Raw genomic sequence first — 13404 nt, forward strand, 5'->3', positions numbered from 1 at the left:
TCCATTTATGGACTCTTCCACCATGACATTTCCAGAATTAAGGCTCCTGTACTTAGAACTCCTCATTAAGATATTTGCTTGAGGGAACCCTGGGTGGCGCAGCGGTTTGGCGCCTGCCTTTGGCCCAGGGCACGATCCTGGAGACCCGGGATCGAATCCCACGTCGGGCTCCTGGTGCATGGAGCCTGCTTCTCCCTCTGCCTGTGTCTCTGCCTCTCTCTCTCTCTCTGTGACTATCATAAATAAATAAAAATTTTAAAAAATTAAAAAAAAAGATATTTGCTTGAGCTAAAGAGACAAATGAGGGCTATAAATGTTACAACCAGAACCTCATTTATAAAATGTAGAGAAAAACAAGTATCACCATACATTTGAGGAAAACCAAGTGCATAAAAGAGAGGTGCCAAACTTAGCAAAGTGAAGAAACTCACAGCTAAAGAGAGAGAACAGAAAATAGAACATATTTAAACTAAGTATAATGCAAAATTAAGTATAATGTACATCTTCAGAGTAATGCCAATAGATATAATTTCTTTTTTTAAAAGATTTTACTTTTATTTTTTTATTCATGAGAGACACACACACACACACAGAGAGAGAGAGAGAGAGAGAGAGAGAGAGAGAGAGAGAGGCAGAGACACAGGCAGAGGGAGAAGGAGGCTCCATGCAGGGAGCCCGGTGTGGGACTCGATCCTGGGTCTCCAGGATCACGCCCCGGACTGAAGGCAGCACTAAAGTGCTGGGCCACTGGGCCTGCCCTCAATAGATATTATTTCTGAAAGAAAAGATTTTGAGGATGAAATAAATACAGTTCAAATTCAAACCATGGGCGGCCCGGGGTGGCTCAGCGGTTTAGCGCCACCTTCAGACCAGGGCATGATCCTGGAGACGTGGGATCGAGTCCCACGTCGCGCTCCCTGCATGGAGTCTGCTTCTCCCTCTGCCTCTCTCTGTATCTCTCACTAATAAATAAATAAAATCTTAAAAAAAAAAAAACAACAAATTCACACCATGATTTCTGAAGTTAAAAACTCAAAATTACAGGCTAAATAATGGAAAGAATGACATCAAAGATTAAAATTCATGACCTGGGGAATATTTCAGAATCGAGGGGAAAAGAATAAAGGGATAAGAAGTATGAGAAAAAATTTAACATGAAAGAGAAAATTAGACACACCAAAACTGGTCCACTGAAATGTTAGTACAGAGACAAAAGAGCAAAGAGAAAGGAAACAAACACCAAAAAATGCAGGCAAAAGTTTTATGATCTGGTGGGAGAATTGTATATACTTAGACTGGAAGAGGCCTTTCGTGAGAAGCAATAAAGATTTAACTCTCAGACCCGCTTCTGGGGCCATTTCTGACACTTACATCAAAATATTTATCACTATTTTATCAGGAGGACATTCCAGGACAAAATCCAACTCTCTTTTTACATCCTTCCCACATGAACCTTCTGAGAGGGAATCAGAATATTTTTATTACATGGTATAATTGCACTTGAATTCTAATTGATATAATAAAAAGTGAGCCACATCTTTAATAACAATTTGCAGGCACTGGGGCGGTCGTATGTTATAGTCCCCATTTCTCCACTCTGATTTACTGCCCCACTTTTTCTCCCAGTGTCCTGGGAAATTATAGTGAGAAATCTATTATTTCAGCTTGCAGGGTTGTTTCTACCCTTCATTCTGACAGACTCTCTCTACATTAGAAAATGGGAGAGGTGGGGCGCCTGGGTGGCTCAGTTGGTTAAGCGTCTGCCTTTGGCTCAGGTCATGATCTCAGGGTCCTGGAATCGAGTTCCACATCAGGCTCCCTGCTTAGCGGGGAGCCTGCTTCTCCCTCTCCCTCTCCCTCTGCCTGCTGCTCTTCCTCTCTCTGTCAAATGAATGAATGGATAAATAAGTAAATAATATATTTTTTAAAAATGGGAGGGGTGTAAATTCCCCTGATCGGTTCCCATGTAAACACGTTGTTTTTGTAAATCATCTTAAGAATTCCTAACCAATGGGGATGCCTCGGTGGCTCAGGGGTTGAGCATCTGCCTCTGGCTCAGATCGTGATCCCGGGTCCTGGGATCAAATCCTGCATTGGACTCCCCATGGGGAGCCTGCTTCTCCCTCTGCCTATGTCTCTGCCTTTCTCTGTGTCTCTCATGAATTAAACAAAAAAGAAAGAAAGAAAAGAATTCCTAACCTATGTTCACCTCACTTTTGGTAGGTAGGTAAGTTATAAGCCTACTCTTCACCCTCAAAACAGAAGGTAGATTATAAGTATTGGTTATTCCATTCCTACAGAGTCCTCACAGCTGTAGCAAGACTGGAAGTTTCTGCCATGTATCAGCCTCTACTCTGGCATGAGTGACATATGGCCCATCATTCTGATGTCTACAAAGTATGTTTAAGTGCAGCTGGATACTGACTGAACTTCTTAGATATCTCACCACCTCCCTGTGATTAGTGGGCAGCCTACTTTCTTGTCAAAGATTATGAAATAAGAGACAGGCAATGGTGTAAATCTTCACAGGATCATATGCACACATTAACAATTCGACTTACTGTCCACAAAGTTTCTTCTGTACAGTGGCAGTTTCATAAAAGAAAAATAGTGAAATTTGGTTAATTCTTTCTCATTGGTTAATTTATTGGGGATTATAAGGGAGAATTCTGTCCTTCTTCATTGTAGGGAGCTGGGTATGTGGGTATGTTCCACAGAAAATGACTTTCAAAGCCTAACCCTTGATCAGACTGAGGTATATCACTGAACCTATATAGTGAATGGTACTTCACCCCGAATGACACAATGGTGGGTACTTTCTGGTTCCTGGTGAAATAAGTGTGCACATAGTTGGTGAATATCGTAACAAGTACATTAAGTTCTCCTGAGATGAAATCTGTGGATTCTAATTGCAGGTCCTCAAAGTTCTCAAACGTCTCCAGACTTTTGACCTGGATGTCTTTTGCTGTTATCAATTCAAACCACTAGGCCCAAATTAGTTCTAAAGCATCCTCCCTGACCAAGTGACTGGAGTCCTCAGATAACATTCGCCAACACAGAGAGTAGTATCCTGGTGACCGTACCGATCATTTCAATTATAACAGCACCAGGCACTGAAGTACTTAGCAGAACTCTCATTAATTAATTTATATCTACTTATTACTTTGGCAATAATAGTTTCAATACATTTATCAACGTCCCTGAATCTTTCAGCAAAGAGCTACTGTCTCTTTTCCTTTTCACCTTCTCTCAGCTAGAAACTAGTCTGCTGTTTACTTTTCCACTCTTACCAATCCGACTGAAGTAGTTGTAGTTTCTCCAGTGGTGTGTATTTTATGGTTACCATGGATGTTGTCACAGACGGATGACGCAAAAACTCATCTGTACCACATTTTCCCTTTAGTGTCCTCATTTAGTCTTTCCTTTTAAGGCAATACAATGTTTTAATAGATTTTTGCATGTTGCAAGTAAGAAAATGCATCTACATCTCTTTGATATTTGATCTGATACCTAATGAATGCAGAGATTCAAACAGTGTAGCTACCCATTGCTGCCACATGAGATTTTCTCTGTTGCTGGTAATATTTTATGTAAGTGGACTGTTGCCATTCTCTATTCCAAAAGGCACCTTCAAACTTGACAGTGATAGATCATTTTGGTCCAAGAATTCACCTTCCACAGTACAGAATTTCACTCTTAAATAATTTTGACTAGTAACTTATGTAACTACTCTTTAACTTGACAAGACACAGCCTATGTGGATAATGAAGGACTGAGTGTGGTCATGATAATTTATGACAGTGCTCTGTATCAGACACATCTTATGTGCCACCTCAGATATCTCTTGGTCCCACTTATCTCTATAGCCTTTGTCTGCTGGTTCCAACAACCCACTCCATAATTATCCCAGCCACTGCTGAAGTTACCAACTTTGTGTGGCTACATGCAGCACAACACGACCTCACTTCATTTTTTTACAGTGTGCCTCTAGCCTCCCACCTGGAACTTCCCTGTTGACACTGAGGTATGAGATCAAAGCACAATCCAAAACTGTGGGGGAGTTGAAACCCACAGAAAAATAGCTTTAATGAATGGGACTCAAAGCCAGTGAATAACATTTCAACTACTTTTCCCTCCAACCAACTTTCCTGAGACTCATAAGACTTCTCAGAACAGAGTCCATTGAGATTGGATAATAAATTATATGTGATGCCAACTGGAGGCCAGTTTGGTAGTCTTTCCCCGTATTGTCTCCTCCTCCTGATTCAGTCTTCGCTTACTTCATTCTTGCTGCCTTAGGATTACGTTCCCTAATAAATTAGCAGCACATAAGATTTCCCTCAGGCTTTGCTTTTTAGAGAATTCAGACTGATAGTTGGTATCCAAAGTGGCACTAGAAAACAGACATATTCCATCTTTTTTGAATGAGTTTTTGGAGTTGGGTTACTCATCAGATTAATAACAATACGGATGCCATTTCTGGTGATGGGTGAGGTGGTGATGGCTCGTGCCACGCAATGGCATCACAAGCAAAAAAGCCATTTTAAAACATCTGGTTAATTGGGATAATATGCAGGTTGACGGTGAGGCTATGGAATATATGGTTGCTATAGCAATTGAACTGTATGAGGCCAAAGCTAATTTAGAATGATTGTAGAGTAGGCTGGCTTCTGTTACTAGCATTGAAAGCCTAGCAAAAATGAAACGAAAGTCTCAGAGAAGCCAACTGACAATGGATGGCATGCTGTAAAAGCCAGAGGGCCTCTCATTCCCAACAGCTGCAAGCAGACAAGCCCAGACACACACACACACACACACACACACACACACACACACGCAGTTATAAGACGTTACGGAAAATGTGGTAAAGACTGAACAGATTAATTGATAGTTTGTTTTTTTTTAAGATTTTATTCACCCATTCATGAGAAACACGGAGAGAGGCAGAGACACAGGCAGAGGGAGAAGCAGGCTCCATGCAAAGAGCCAGACCTGGGACTCGATTCCGGGTCTCCAAGATCAGGCCCTGGGCCGAAGGTGGCACTAAATCGCCAAGACACCCAGGCTGCCCTGGATTAATTGATAATTTTAAGGAATTATTGTTTCTTTTTGGATTTATAAGCATGCTTTGGTTGTACTAAGTGGAATATTATCTTTTTGAAATACATACATTTAAATATTTACAAATCAAATACTGATGTTGAAGATTTGCTACAAAATGACTGGGTCACGACAGTGAGTCAAGATATATTTAAAGCAACATTTGTTATGCACTGATTATTGTTGAAGCTGGGTGATGGGTGCATGTATCTTCATTTTACTATTATATCTACCTCTATAAATATTTGAAAATGCTCATAGTATATATTATTATTTAAGAAAATCGGGCCTAGGATTTGATTGTAAGTGTAGCAGAGCTACAAATGAGCTGAGATATGCAGTCATGATAGCAATCTGTAACAAAATTAGGACTTTGATGGAAAAAGAATGGGTTCCTGAAATCTGGAAAGGGGTCGTATAGTGCATAAGCCTGAGAATATCATACTCACAAATTCTCCCAAGTCCTCCAGACCAACAGAAGCAATGTCCTCTACTAATGGGTATATACCCAAAATAATTGAAAGAAGGACTCAAACAGATATTTATACATTGATATTTATAGCAGCATTATTCAAAATAGCCAAACGTAGAAACTACCCAATTGTCCATTGACAGATTAACTGATAACTAAAATGTGATATATATATATATATATACATATATATATATACAATAAAGTATTTTTCAGCTTTTGAAAGGAATAAAGTTCTGATACATGCTACAACATGAATAAAACTTGAAAACATTATACTAAGTCAAATAGCCAGATACAAAAGGACAAATATTGTATGTTTTGACTTATATGAGGTACCTAGGATAGTCAAAGTCCTAGAGACAAAAAAGTAGAATAATGGCTATTAGGCGCTAGAGGACAGAAGGGAATGAAGAGTTATTGTTTAATGAGTAGAGATTTTCAGTTTGTAATGATAAAAAAACTTCTGGAGGTGTATGGTTGTAAATATACTTAATGCCACTCAACTGTACATTAAAAATAATTAAAATTCTAAATTTTGTATTATGTATATTTTACAACAGAAAAACCTATTTTTTATGATTTAGGCTTTTCATGTCCTATTTTAAGAAATCTTTGTGTAGTCCAAGGCTGCAAAGTATTACCCTATAGTTTCTTCCAGAAGTTTTATGGTTTTATGTCCATGCATATGATCCATTTCAAGTTATTATTGTACAATGCAAGGTAAGGGTCAAAGTTCATTTATTTCCATATGATTATCCAGTTGTCCAAGCACCATTTGTTGAAAAGTTTATCTTTTCCACATTGAAACATCCATGGCACATTAAATGAAAACCAATTAGCCATATCTGATTCCATTGACTTATATGTTTATTCTTTTTTTAAAAGATTTTATTTATTTATTAATGAGAGACACAGAGAGAGAGAGAGAGGCAGAGACACAGGCAGAGGGAGAAGCAGGCTCCATGCAGGGAGCCCGATGTGAGACTCAATCCCGGGTCTTCAGATCAGGCCCTAGACTGAGCCCCCCGGCTGTCCTGTATGTTTATTCTTATGACAATATCATGCTATTTGGATTACTGTTGATTTACAGTTAATTTTCACATCAGATAGTATAAGTCTTCCAACTTTGTTGTTTTTCAAGTGATTTTAGTTACTTGAATTTTTTTCCATTTCTATACAAATTTTGTAATCAGGGATCCCTGGGTGGCGCAGCGGTTTGGCGCCTGCCTTTGGCCCAGGGCGCGATCCTGGAGACCCGGGATCGAATCCCACATCGGGCTCCCGGTGCATGGAGCCTGCTTCTCCCTCTGCCTGTGTCTCTGCCTCTCTCCCTCTCTCTGTGACTATCATAAATTAAAAAAAAATAAAAATAAAAATAAAAAAATAATAAATTTTGTAATCAATTTGTCAATTTCCACAAAGACCCTGACAGCTGTGGCTTTTACTAGAATTACAATGAAAATCAGCATATTAATAAGATTGAATCTTCAAATCTATGACCATGGCAATCCTCCAGTTATTTAGTCTATTTTTTTTTCCTAAAGCATTGCTTTGTAGTTTTAAATTTTTTTTTATTATTATTTATTTATGATAGTTACAGAGAGAGAGAGAGAGAGAGAGAGAGAGAGAGGCAGAGACACAGGCAGAGGGAGAAGCAGGCTCCATGCACCGGGAGCCCGATGTGGGATTCGATCCCGGGTCTCCAGGATCGCGCCCTGGGCCAAAGGCAGGTGCCGAACCGCTGCACCACCCAGGGATCCCGCTTTGTAGTTTTAATGAATGTAGAAACTGTATACCTATTTTTATTTATTTATTTATTTAGCTCCATGCCCAGCATGGAGCCCATTGTGGGGCTTGAACTCACAACCCTGAGATCAAGACCTGAGCTGAGATCAAGAGCTGGATGCGTAACTGACTGAGCCACCCACGTCCCTCTGTACACCTGTATTTTTAGACTTTACCTAAGCATCTCACATTTGGGATACAATTTTCATTTTTGTTTTGTGGGTTTATAAAATTCCTATTTAATTTTACATATGGTCTTGTATCTGCAATCTTGCTTATCTCTTAAGTTCTAACATCTTTTTGCAGATTCTTCAGCGTTTTCTATGTGCACAATCATAGTGTATCCTTTTAAGGCAGTTTTATTTTTATTTCTTCATTTCTGATTTTTATGACTTTCCTTGATTTTCTTTGCCTTGTCACACTGTCCAGGTACCCTCACTAACTTGTTGAATAGCAGTGGAAGGAGTGAACACCTTTGCTTTGTTCCTGATTTTAGGGGTAAAAATCCAGCATTTTATAAATAATATGATTTTAGCTCTAGAATTTTTCATAGATGCCTTTTATCAAGATTGAGGAAGTTCCTAAAAGAACTTCATTTGCTGAATATTTTTATCATGAGTAGGTATTGAAATGTATCAAAAGATTTTTCAGCACATTTTAATTATTTGATTTTATTTATTTAAAAAAAAAAAGATTTTATTTATTTATTTGAGAGAGAGTGAGTGCACACACAAGCAGGGAGAGGAACAGAAGGAGAGGGACAAGCAGATTCCACACTAGCTTGGAGCCCAAGGTGGGGCTTGATCCCACAACCCCAAGATCACAACCTGAGCCGAAATCAAGAGTCAGAGGCTCAACTGACTATGCCACCCAGGCACCCCTTTGAGCACATTTTCAGATGATACTATGGTTTATAGCAAAGGAGTTAGCAGAAATACCCTGACATGCCTGAGCCATTGCAACTTTGATTGGTAGAGAAGGGAAGAAGGAATGAAAAAAGAGGGCAAAATAGCCAACTAGGAAGGAACATGGTAGTAGAGGGGACTGTGAGGTCAGTTAAGAGTGTGGAAGAATTTAAAGGATAGGAGAATGATTTTAGAGATAACAAATTTTAAGTTAGGATACTTGGAGGCCAAACTCAGTTTAGCTGTATAGATGTACCGATTTCTATAAAAGAAGATTTAGAAATATGAAAGGAAAAAGAAAGTAGGTCTGTGTGTAGGCACATTAGAATCACAGAATTACAGCTTTTTTTAAGTTGTTTTTTTTTTTGTTGTTGTTGTTTTGTTTTGTTTTAAGAAAGAGAGAGTGCAAGTGCTGGGGAGGGGCAGAGAGAGAGGGAGAAAGACAATCTTAAGCAGGCTCCTGATGTGGACTTGCCTTCACAACCCTGAGATCATGACCTGAGCCGAAATTAAGAATTGTAACGCTTAACCAACTGAGCCATGCAGGTGCCCTAGATTTTACTTTTCAGGTTATCACTACACCTTACGTGGGGCTTGAACTCACACTCCTGAGATCAAGCATTGTGTGCTCTACTAACTAAGCCAGCCAAGTACCCCCAGAATCCTAGATTTTAAAAGCACTTTGTAGTTTATCTAGTTTATTGACGCAGTATATGTTTGCAAGTTTTCCACATCAGTCCAGTGCACATTTGTTAAATATTAACACCATTAGTAATAGAAATTCCCTTCTGTGTTATATATTTTTTTTACATATTAAATATCCATATTGTTTCTACTCTTAGGCATTATTCTACTCTTTGGACCTCGTAGAACTCATGTGAAAGCTCGATATAGAGCTGCTTTGAGACTACTTAATAAATATTAAAGATATAAAATCATTAGAACTTTGGTGTGTTGATGAGTGGTGATGGGAAAGAGTAAAGGGAGAGTTGAATTGCCTATTGTCAATAGTGTTGATATACTATCCACAAGAAGGAGATAAAAAAAACTTCTTGGTTAGACACTGTGCCTGGCTGGCTCAGTTGAAGGAGCATGCAACTCTTCATCTTGGGGTTATGAGATTAAGCCCCACACTGGGTGCAGAGATTACTACAGGAAAATAAACTTAAAAAAAAAAAACTTTTTGGTTAGAGGCATTAGTTAGTTGCCTCTTCATAGTAGAAGTAATACTATTACTATTACTACTACTACTGTTGCTGTTGTTGTTGCTTTAGAGTTTGTTAATCTCAGAGTGCCTATAGACCAATCAGGTGAGCTGTCCAGGAAGGGACTAGAAAAGTGAGTCTTGCCCCTCTTCACTTAATAGCAAGTGATGAGGGCACTTCTTGAGCTGATTGTTTGCTACATTGAAACATTGGTTTCAACATCTCTGAAATAGGAGTAATAACAAGTACCTCACAGGATGATTGTAAGAATAAAATGGATTAACTTCTTTAAAGTGCTGAGTCCACTTTATAGAACCACTGTTTTTATTACTATAAATAACAAAAATATTTCAGAAAATATATGTAACATAAGTGTAAGTAATATATAATGTACTATATGTGGTAGGAATTATGTGTATTTTAAATTATTTTGAAGCATTAGTGTAATTATAGAGTCAAGTCAAATTTCCTTTCAATATTTTTGATAGTCAAATTGACTCATTTATTATTTGGTATCACAGTCATTGTGCAATTTATAAAGTATTTTTGTTTCTCTTTCCAGGTGTGTAGGGAGTTTGTATCTCACCACTAGTGAAACAGTAATTGGACATGTGAGCTCCTTATCTAAAGAACTGTGAGTAGAACATAATGTGTCACTTCCAACTGAATGACCATTCTCTCTCTGCCCTCCTCTGCTGAGGAGGGCCTCTAGCTCTTCCATGTAGCAGGAACAAGAAATATATCTTGGGGGATCCCTGGGTGGCTTAGGGGTTTAACACCTGCCTTTGGCCCAGGGAGTGATCCTGGAGTCCAGGGATTGAGTCCCATTTGGTGCTTCCTGCATGGAGCCTGCTTCTCCCTCTGCCTGTGTCTCTGCCTCTCTCTCTCTCTCTCTCATAAATAAAATCTTAAAAAAAAAGAAATATATCTTGATGGCATAAACCATTAATCATTTTTTTAACTGCAGAATAATCCACATAATATCATCTCTCTTGATTAATACTGAAATATGTACCTAGAAATGTGGTATGGCCATAACAAAACCTTAACATAAAGACTGGGAAGTAGGTGGTGAGGAAAGTATTATCAGAGGTTATAAAAATGGTGATCTATGCTATGTAGCATCTAATCATTTGATAAAATTGTTGACATAATTGTTGAGATAATTTGGAAGACAAATTGCATACCTTGTCAATTTGTAAATCAGGAAGTAAATATCACAAAAGTATGCAAGTGTGTGTTGGCTGTGTTTGTTGGTAGCTTTGATCAAGTACTACAAAAAGAGATTGGCTCTGAGACAGATTGGCTGGTTTGCAAGCAGGAATAAAAGGAAGGAATGAGAGTCCAGAAAGTTGGGGACTATAGGATTAGAAGAGGCAGTTGCTTTTTAACGTTAATTGGGTAAAATATACGTCTGAGAGGGGCTTTGAGAGACAAAGGCCAATTAAAACCCAGTCTTGTGACAGAAATCAAATCAAGAGTACTCCCTCCATATCCAGTATTAAAATCTCTGAACAAATTAAGATCTTTCAGAGAAAAGACCCAATTAAGGTTTTGACGCCCAGCAAATCCTTTCAATTGGACAAAATGGCTCAAGAAAAAGAAAATAAAGTTGTGGCTCACCTGCTGCTCAAGAAATAGCAATTAAGTTGAAAGAAGGAGAAGTCAGGAAGAAAAAGTCAAGAAATATAGCAAATCTAATAAGCAAGTACAGAAACAGACTGTGTGCATAGCTTTTAGAGCATGGGCTGACTAGAATTAAAGATGTAATAAGCCTATATAAGTTTCTTTTATTTATTTATTTATTTATTTATTTATTTATTTATTTATTTATTTATTTATAAGCAGGAGAGAGAACTGGGAGAGGGGCAGAGGGAGAGGGCGAGAGACTCAAGCTGACTTTGCACTGAGTACAGAGCCAGGGGTGTGGTGGAGTGGGGGGTTGGATGGGGGTGGAGGGCTTGACCTCAAGATCCTGAGATCATGACCTGAGCTGAAATCAAGAGTAGGCCGCTTAACCGACTGAACCATCCAGGTGCTCCAAGCTGATTAAATTTTTAGGAGAATGTTACTGCAAATGAAACTGAAACCTTTACATCTGTTTAAGACTCAAAGTGACTCCTGGAGCTTCAACCTTCCCAGGGGCAGCAGACTGAGAAAACTGTAAAAACCCCCAAGGAGAGATATTCTCCACTGCTTAATTCAGATGTGTGCAAGGCAGATAATAGAAAAGGAAACTTCTTCATAGTCTGTAGCTGGAGACCATGGAGAGCAATGAACTGGACACACTTTCCCCATAGCAGAATCAGGGCCTAGTCAAAGAACATTTTATCCATTCACATCCTCCCCAGCTTTTATTCTTATATTGTTCCTTAGTATATAAATAATATTGGTGTGGGACATATCACTGATTCACTGGTTTTATTAGTTTATAGTTCTCTGAATCAAGAGCGGCTATGTGTGGAAATTCTAAAATTTCAGCTAAATGTATGAGAGTAGGAATTTGGGGATTTTACTCCTAGAACGACGTCAAGGAGATGTGTGTATATTGTTCATGCAAAAAGAAGAAACCAAATATTTGGTAACTATCAGATCAAACTGTGATAGTCATTAATGCTCTTCACTAACATTTCTTGCTCTCTTTCCAGATATTTGTCAATACTGCATTTATCCACTCCCTTGAAGTTGAAACCACATGAATGGTTTTAGCTAATGAAATGTGAATGGACGTGATGTATGCTGCTCTCAAGAAGAAGCTCTAAGAAGCTTTAAAAGAAATAAGAGATATTAGTCAGAGGGCACAAACTTCCAGTTAGAAGATGAATAAATTCTGGGGATCTAATACATAACACTGTGATTACGGTTAATAATAATGTACTACCTACTTGAAAGTTGTTAAGAGACTAGATCTTAAATGTTCTCACCACAAATAAGAAATGGTAATTATGTGACATGATGGAGGTGTTAGTTCATGCTATGGTAGTAAACATTTTGTAATATGTAACACATTGTACACCCTAAATTTACACAATAGCATATGTCAATTGTATCTCAATAAAGCTGGAAAACTTTTAAAAATTAAAAAAATTAAAAAGTAGGAGATTCATAATTCTCTGTCTTTAACTTTGCCCAAGCAACTCTAATGTTTAAGATAATGACTGCTACATCAGAATTGATCCTGAGTTGAGATGATGTGGAGCAGAATTCCCAGCCAATCCACCATTCATATGGTGCATAAGTGAGAAATAAATTTTTGTTTTATATGTCATCAAAATTTAGAGCTTGTTTTTATTGCAGAATAACTTAGCCTACCCAATTAATTAATTTTAGTTAAAGCACTAATTGGTATTCTTTAATCTTCTTTGAAGACAATGGTGATTTATTTATAGCAAAGTATCAGACAATTTAGAAACAAAAGTTACATTATATATACACTCTTAATTCAGAATTATCTTCAGTTGATGTTTGCATTCCTTCTTCTAGAAATTACTAAAATATTTTATTTACATTATTTACTTGGGTTAAAATGATTTATCTCTAAGATTCAGGCTAATTTTTAAGTTTTTTAATATTTTTAGTCTGGTAAAATAGCATATTTAGAATTGGATGTTCTTTATTATAGAAATCATCTGAAAATCATCAAGAATACAAACTTTAAGAATTATTTTGTATGTTACTATATATACAGGTAACAAAAGACATAAAATAATTGCTAAGGGAAAGCATTAATTGGAGATGCTTAGGATAATGTTGAAAATATTGATAAAGTCTGATGGCAATAGTTTAGATTTGTTTCTTTTTTTTAAAGATTTTTTTAAGTTCATGAGAGACACAGGGAGAGGCAGAGACATACGCAGAGGGAGAAGCAGGTTCCCTGCGGGGAGCCCGATGTGGGACTCAATCCCAGGACCGTGGGATCATGACCTGAGCCAAA

This window comes from Vulpes vulpes, chromosome X (assembly GCF_048418805.1).
Source record: "Vulpes vulpes isolate BD-2025 chromosome X, VulVul3, whole genome shotgun sequence".
NCBI lineage: Eukaryota > Metazoa > Chordata > Mammalia > Carnivora > Canidae > Vulpes > Vulpes vulpes.